Here is a 7,683-nt window from a genome sequence, read left to right on the forward strand (position 1 = left end):
TCATCATGGAGCTTCTCAAGTCTGTAAGCCAAAATAAACCTTCTTTATTTTTTCCCCCCAAAACTGCTCTTGGTTGGGTGATTTCTGCCAACAATGGGAACCTGACTGCAACATCATCATGAATCAAGTAGAAGGCAGAATTAAAATAAATATATCTCAACCCAAAAGTCATAATATATTAGAGCCAGACATGGTAGTGGTGCATGCCTCCAATCCTAGCACTTTGGGAGGTTGTGTCAGGAGAAGCTCAAATTCAAGGGCAGCCTGGGTTAAATAGTAAGATCCTGTCTCAAAAAAATAATTAAAGAGTAATAATTCATTTAGAAATAACATTGACATCCAAAGACATTTATAAGAATATTAATAGTGACATTATGCATAATACAAGATAGCTAAAAAGATCAAATACCCATCAATGGTAGAAAGGCTGTTTTTTGGCATATGTGGAAATATTAGGCAGCAGTGAAAATAAACAAACAATGGCTATACTGCAAACATGACTGAGTCTTAACTAACATTTTGTTGAACAAAATAAGTTTAAAAGACAAAATTAAATCATGCATTCTGTGGAGACATATGTGGTAATTTTAATATATGGTCCCCAATATATTCTGGGTTTTTTATTAGTTTGTAGTTTGGACCTGTAGCCACCTGGCTGGAGGCAATGTCACTGGGTGAATCTTAGGGTCCAGGCCTAAGGTGAGGGAGGTGTGGTAGTGGTTTTGAGATCCTAATCTAAAGATATGCAAAGTGTGCATGGAGTTGCTGATGTGTTGTGTGGTGTGGCTTTTTGTTTTTTTTTCATATTTTTTTGTTTATTTTCATTTATTTATTTGAGAATGACGGACGGAGAGAGAAAGAGGCAGATAGAGAGAGAATGGGCGCGCCAGGGCTCCAGCCACTGCAAACGAACTCCAGACACATGCCCCCCTTGAGCATCTGGCTAATGTGGGTCCTGGGGAAATCGAGCCTTGAACCGGGGTCCTTAGGCTTCATAGGCAAGCACTGAACCACTAAGCCATCTCTCTAGCCCACTTTTTGCTTTTTTTGCTTGCGCTTCTCTCTATCTCTGCTTGGATCAGTGAAGGCAGGCCAGCTTCTTCTGCCATTGTGGAACTTCCCCTGGATCTGTAAACTTCAACAAATATTCCTTCCTCCATAACTTTGCCTCATCTGGAAGTTCATCTCAGTGAACCTGAAGCTGTCTGCTACAACATATATGTGGGATATAACTGTTAATAGGAAGCAAGAGAATTATTCATACAGATCCAAGGTTGTGATCTCAGTGTGGGAAGAGAAAGGTGGTTAGCAACTTGAAGAAGGACATAAAGAGTTCTAGAGACCAAGGTAAGGGCTGTGGGGGAATCTAATGGTAGGGTGCTCTAGTTCATCTCTAATACCACAAACAAATATAAAACAAAACATACAGAGGCAATACTTGATAAAGTTGGGTGAGGAATACTACTCTCCATTTTTATTTTATTTAAAAAATATTTTAATTTATTTATTTGAAACAGAGAGACAGGGAAAGAGATAGAAAGAATGGTGCATCAGGGCCTCCAGCCACTGCAAATGAACTCCAGATGCATGTACCACCTTGTGCATCTGGCTTACGTGGGTCCTGAGGGAATTGAACCTGGGTCCTTTGGCTTTTTAGGCAAGCACCTTAACCGCTAAGCCATCCCTCTGTCCCACTTTCCATTTTTATATCACATTTTTACATTATTATTTCTATGTGTCTCTGTGTTTTTTTTTTTTTTTCATGACTTAAACATTACACATTACATTACATGACATGCGAAGGAAGCCTTTCCACGTGGGTGACCTTGCTCTCCCAGCTAGCCGCCCTGTTCTCTGGCCGCTCCTTCCTGCCTCTGCTGCCTCCTCTGGGCTGGCCCAGCTAAGAATGGTGGCTTGTGATTGTAGTCTCAGCACACAGGGAGCAGAGGCAGGAGTATGGCTACAAATTCAAGGCCATCCTGAACTACATAGTGAGTTCTAGGCTAGTCTGGCAAAAGTGATGTACTGTCTCAAAAGAAAAAAAGCAATCCTTTAATGCACACATAGGGAAAACCCACATGAACTGTAAGGAAATAATTATCTGTTGATTTGAGATGCTCAACCTGTGGCCTTTTGTTCTGCCTACTCTTGCAAACTGATATAATATGCTATAATTTCTCTAATCACCAGACATTTGGGGCTGTTTGCAGTTTAGGGCAATTATAAAGCTGCTTGAATTCATGCACAAAAATATCTTTTGACAAATTTATTCAACTAACTGGTTCAACTATTATTAGCATCTGCCAGTCATAACAGATAAAAATTAAGGATAAGAACAAGGTAGAAAGGAGAAAAAGTAGTGATAGCATGTAGACAGGGAGAAGTGACCAGACAGAATAAAGGTAAGTGCTCTAATGAGGGCACTGCACTGGCAGAGTGAGTGGAGACCCACCAGCCTTCTTCGCCTTTTTTTTTTTTTTCAGTAGGATCTGTTCTATCCCAGGCTGGCCTTGAACTCACAATGATCCTCCTACCTCTGCCTCCCGAGTGCTGGGATTAAAAGCGTGTGCCACCTTACCCAGCATACCGGCTTTCTTGAAGTTGTGAAGCAGAGCTTGCTGGCTCTTGCTGGGCGGGTGAAGGGTGTGTGGGAGGAATGTTTTGGAGAGCAGCCTCATGCAGGGAAGCATGGAGACCAATTTTCTGCACATTCCATTGTGAGGGCAGAGAGAAATGAGGTAGAACTGGAAGACGGCATGTAGTCCTGGTCCTCAGGCCCACAAAAGGCACGGGACAGACTCTAAATAACATTTGGAGCTACATAAAAGAGCAAAAATGACACTTCAGGCCAACCTCATGTGTTTTTGGCTTCTTATAGCTCCTGGCATACTCTGGGAATATATATTCTGAAGAGTCACTGAAGACACCAGAAGAGCCAATAACTGACTGTAAGAGCATCTAGAATGAGCACCCCAACGTGGTACAGCGACCACCTGCAGCTCTCCCAGTTTCTCCTCAGGAAGAGGGACCCACCAGGATCTTGGAGGAACTGATGTGGAACTGTGCACAGGGAGCTGTTGTGCAGAGGGCTGTGGTGGGCACAGACATATGCTGCGCAGCTGCCTCTGTCTTTGGGGAGGGATTTGGTGCCTGGTGAGGGGAGGGTGTGAATGGTTTCCAGTTGGCAACACCAGTAGGCCACCCAAGTGGCAGAGAGCTACGGAGCCATGTTCTTCCTGGGGTCATTCACACCCAGTGCCACAAATCCGCTTGTGGTGATAGCTGACATTTTGTCAGCTTCAGGGCAGTTCAATTTTCCCATCCTCCCTGCTCTTAATTTCACAGATATTTATCTCTAGTAGACACCCCGTACCCTAAACTCCCTCTCACTGCCCTCTGGAGAATCTGCTGTGACATTGGTTCTCCTGAAATTCAGAGTTTGTTTAAAAAAATCCAATCCAACCATGTCACCTCCCTGCTTAACACAAAGCTTTCTCTATACCTCCATGCCAAATATATTCCTTCTTGTTCTCACTGTGGAGTAGCAGTCCCACCTACTCCTAATGACCAGGGTCAAATGCTTTGCCAAAATGGCAACCACTCTCTGCCTATGGTGACCTAATATGCCCTAGCTCACAAAAGACGTCCAAACCCACAGAGCTCAGAGTGAGGGACGTAAAGAAGAAAGTGGACCCATGGGCATGACAGTAAGTGGGGCCATTTCCTGGTACTTAGCCCCCCCCCCCCCTTGAAGGCATAGTGTCATAGTGTGAGTCTGAATCATTGAGTTAATACGTGTACTGGATCCTGGAGGGTGTCACTCATGCTCACAGGATATTGCTTTTAGGTATTTGTTGTTATTGGTGGTGGTGGCTTTTCCAGGCAGCGTCTCACTCTTGTCCAGATTGATCTGACACTCACTGTGTAGTCCCAGGCTGGTCTTGAACACAGTGATCCTTCTACCTCTGCCTTCCACGGGCTAGGATTAAACTTGTGTGCCACCATGCTGGGCTGGAGTAATGCTTTTGATGTGGCACTGTATGTCTCCTGTATACCATTCCTCATTCAGCCTGGAAGCTTCCAGAGAATACATTCTGTGCAGTTAGTAAATATCATGGTCATGGTCACTCCTATGCTGTAAAGTTGGTTCTGTAAAGTTGGGCTGAGGTGATAGAACACTTTGAAAGTAAATTGAACAGCCTCAAGCCCATACCCTAACTGTGCGCCTTTTCCTGTGAGAACAAGCAGCAAATGGCTGGGCCTTCTATGATGGAAAAACACTGGCCAATTTGGAGTTGGGCGTGGTGGCGTACACTTTTAATCCCGGCCTTTGGAAGGTAGAGGTAGGAGGTTTGCTGTGAGTTTGAGACCACCCTGGGCTATAGTGAGACCCTACTTCAAAAAAAGTTTGCCAAGTGGCTGACTGATTTTCCTGAGGAATGGTACCCTAGTGAGGACCCACTGTGAGTATTGGTTGTGGGTTGGGTGAAACTTGATGACAGCAGACAAACGTTCTTGGGAAGAAAGCCTATACTGTTGGCATGTGTTAGCCTCTCTTCAACCATAACCACTTCAGTCCTGTGCCCACTGTGCCAACGTGAGTGACCAGTGATGGAGGCTGCCTGAGTCAATGGGTTGAGTCACTTGACTTCTTGGCTATGACAGTGACAGATGTCCTTTGGTGGGTGTCCACGTGTGATATGAAGATTTTCCCACCTCATGCCCATTTCCAAGTAGATGACAGGTGTGCTACTTGAAGCTCTCATCCCTGGGAGGACTTTCCCTCCCTGCTGTCTTTCAAGGGTACGCTTGTGTGAGGCCACAGAGCAGCTACCATCCCATGCCAACTTGGGAGTGGGCCTAGTAAAGAATATCCACCCCAGGCTCTTGTGATTACAGAATTGCTCAATAAATGCCGTGTCCCATCAGACAGGCCCAGCAACAACCAGATGCAAACGGAACCTCCAGGACTGAGCACAAGCAAGCTAATTCTAATGTCCCTGCCACCTTTGCCCTAGAGCTCCTGTCTCAGGGCACACCTATGGCTACATGAGGATCCTGTGAGGCCAGGTGAAAGAGAAGAGAAAACCTGAGCTTGTTGCATAGATGGAAGCGGCAGTGAGAAGGCAGCTACACACACCAAGAGCTACAGACAAAGCTCACTCGTCGAGCATTTGCCCTTCATGAGCAAGGCCCAGAGTTAGGTCCCCAGCATTGAATAACAGCACAGGAAGAGGTCCATACTGCAACTATTGCTCTGGACTAAAGAATTGGAATTCCTTCTTTAAATGTTTGGTAGAATTCAGCAGTCAAGCCGCCTGGTCCTGGAATTTTCTTTGATGGGAGCCTCTTTACTACTGATACAATCTCTTTATTGATTTCTTTGGTCAGTGTCATCATGATTTAGTCTTGGTTAGGTCTGTATACATAGGACTGTCCATTTCTTTTAGGCCATCAAGTTCATTGGCATGTAACTGCCCAAAATGATCTCTAATGATCTTTGTACTTCTGGGGCTTCAGTTGTGATCTCTATTTCTTGAGTCCTTTTCTCCCTTTATTAATCTAGTGACATTTTTCCTATTGTCTTTTCAAAAGCTAGCTTTTCGTGTCATTGATATTGTGCATTTTTTTCTTTGTTTATTTCTGCTTTGATCACGTTTCTCTTTCCCCTCCCTTTTCTCACCCATTCCTTTCTTCTTGGCTTTTTGAGAGTGTCTTGCTACATAGCCCAAGCTGGCCTGGGATGCATAATTGTCTTCCCTCACCCTCCCGTGCGGGAGTAACAGGAGCATTGGTGTGCTGCATTCTGTAGGTGTCTGTTAGGTGTGAGGTGTGTATTCTGCAGTTGTTGGATGGGATGTTCTGTAGGTGTCTGTTAGGGCTGGGATTCAATTTTTCTCTGTAGTTTCTTTGCTGGCTGTCTGGATGACTTCCCATTTCTGAAAGTCCCCACAATTACACTGTGTTGAAGTTATCTCTTCCTTTCTCCATCACTTACAGTCCGTTTGTGTTCAAGTGATTTACTGTAGTAGTATAGTTTGTTCCTTAGTATATATATATATTTTTTCCTGTTACAGATTCCTGCTTTGTGGTCTTTTTCTGTGTAGGCCATGAGGTCTGCAAAAAGATTTTGATAATAAAAAACAATTTCCAAATAATTTATTATCATAAAGATGGGAACAGAAACAAAGGCACAAGATATGCTAATAAGGCAACTCTGGGGATTGTAGAGATGGCTCAGTGGGTACCAGTGTTTGCTGGGCAAGTATAACAATCAGGTTTTGGATCCCCAGATCCTATTAAAACTGGACACAGTTGTGAGCATCTGTAATCTCAGCTATCCTACAGCAAAATGAGAAGCAGACAGGAGAACCCCAGAAGCTCACAGGCCAGCTACCCTGGTGTTTCTAGTAGTGAACAACAAAAAGACCCTGCTTCAAATAAAGTAGGAAGTGAAGTGAGGAATGACACTCAAAGCTATCTTTTGACCTCTGTTTGCGGGTGCATGCGTGTGTGCACACACACAAATTTGTATATTTTAAAAAGATCCACACTTGCTCTGTATTCCTCCTCATATTTTGATGCCCCTTTACAACTTTCTTTGCCATCTCCCCAGCCCTATTCTTCACTTCTAAGACCTTAATGCTACATCTCAGGATAGGTTTGGGTGAGTTAAATTGACTAGTGACCTCTGACTTGCCTTTATCTGGAAATCTGAATCCTCCATTGAGTTTGCAGGGGTTATTATTTTTTGTGAATAAGCTTTCTACCTTGATGACACCCTGAATCCTTTTTGAGTTCTAACAACCCAAATATTTTCTCTTTTAATCGTGCCAAAAAGTTCCTTTACACTTTCTTCATTCCTTTTGTCTCTTCCAACTGTATATTTTCAAATAAAGTGTGTTCCAGTTTCCATTCTTGCTTGTTTGAATTGTCCTGCTCTTGATACCTCCCACTGTTTTTAATTTTCCTTAGTGTATTTTTCAGCTCAAGTATTTGATTTCCTTTTAGTTTGCTTCCATCTGTTTGTTGGGGTTCTCCAGTAGAGGTGGAAACATTTTCCTGTGTCTTATTCAAGCTCATTGAGTATCCTTAAAAACCACTGGTCTTAATTCTCTTATACTCTCCCATACTGCTTGTCCTCGGGTCAGTTTCTGGCACTTTATTAGGGGACGGCATGTCTTCCTGAAAGCTCTTTGTACTGGTTGTGTGTGCTAGCACCTGGCAGCAAAGGATGGGTATTTAATTTCAGTGTCTTTCTTTTGTTTTTTCGAGGTAAGGTATCACTCTAGCCCAGGCTAACCTTGAATTCACTGTAGTCCCAGAATGGCCTCAAATTCACAGCAATCCTACCTCTGCCTCCCAAATGCTGAGATTAAAGGAGTGCACCACCACACCCGGCTATTCCAGTGCTTTTCACCTGACTGCTTCTGTGTGTCTCCTCTGTCTTTTAACTGGGTTACTTACTGAGTCTACAGTCACTTTCACTATTTCAGCACTGGATGATTGGCATCAAGGTGAAGGTTTTCAGGAAGTCTGCTGTTGGTGTATCCATTGTTTTATTGCTAGAGGGTAATACAAGCTCAGATTTGTCCCAAGTACACCACCGATGTGTTTTTCAAAAAGAACCAGGAAAGTACCTATAGCAAGAGTCACAAGCTTCTCCCTGCTGAGGCAGGCCTA

Source organism: Jaculus jaculus, chromosome 1, assembly GCF_020740685.1.
Source record: "Jaculus jaculus isolate mJacJac1 chromosome 1, mJacJac1.mat.Y.cur, whole genome shotgun sequence".
Lineage (NCBI taxonomy): Eukaryota > Metazoa > Chordata > Mammalia > Rodentia > Dipodidae > Jaculus > Jaculus jaculus.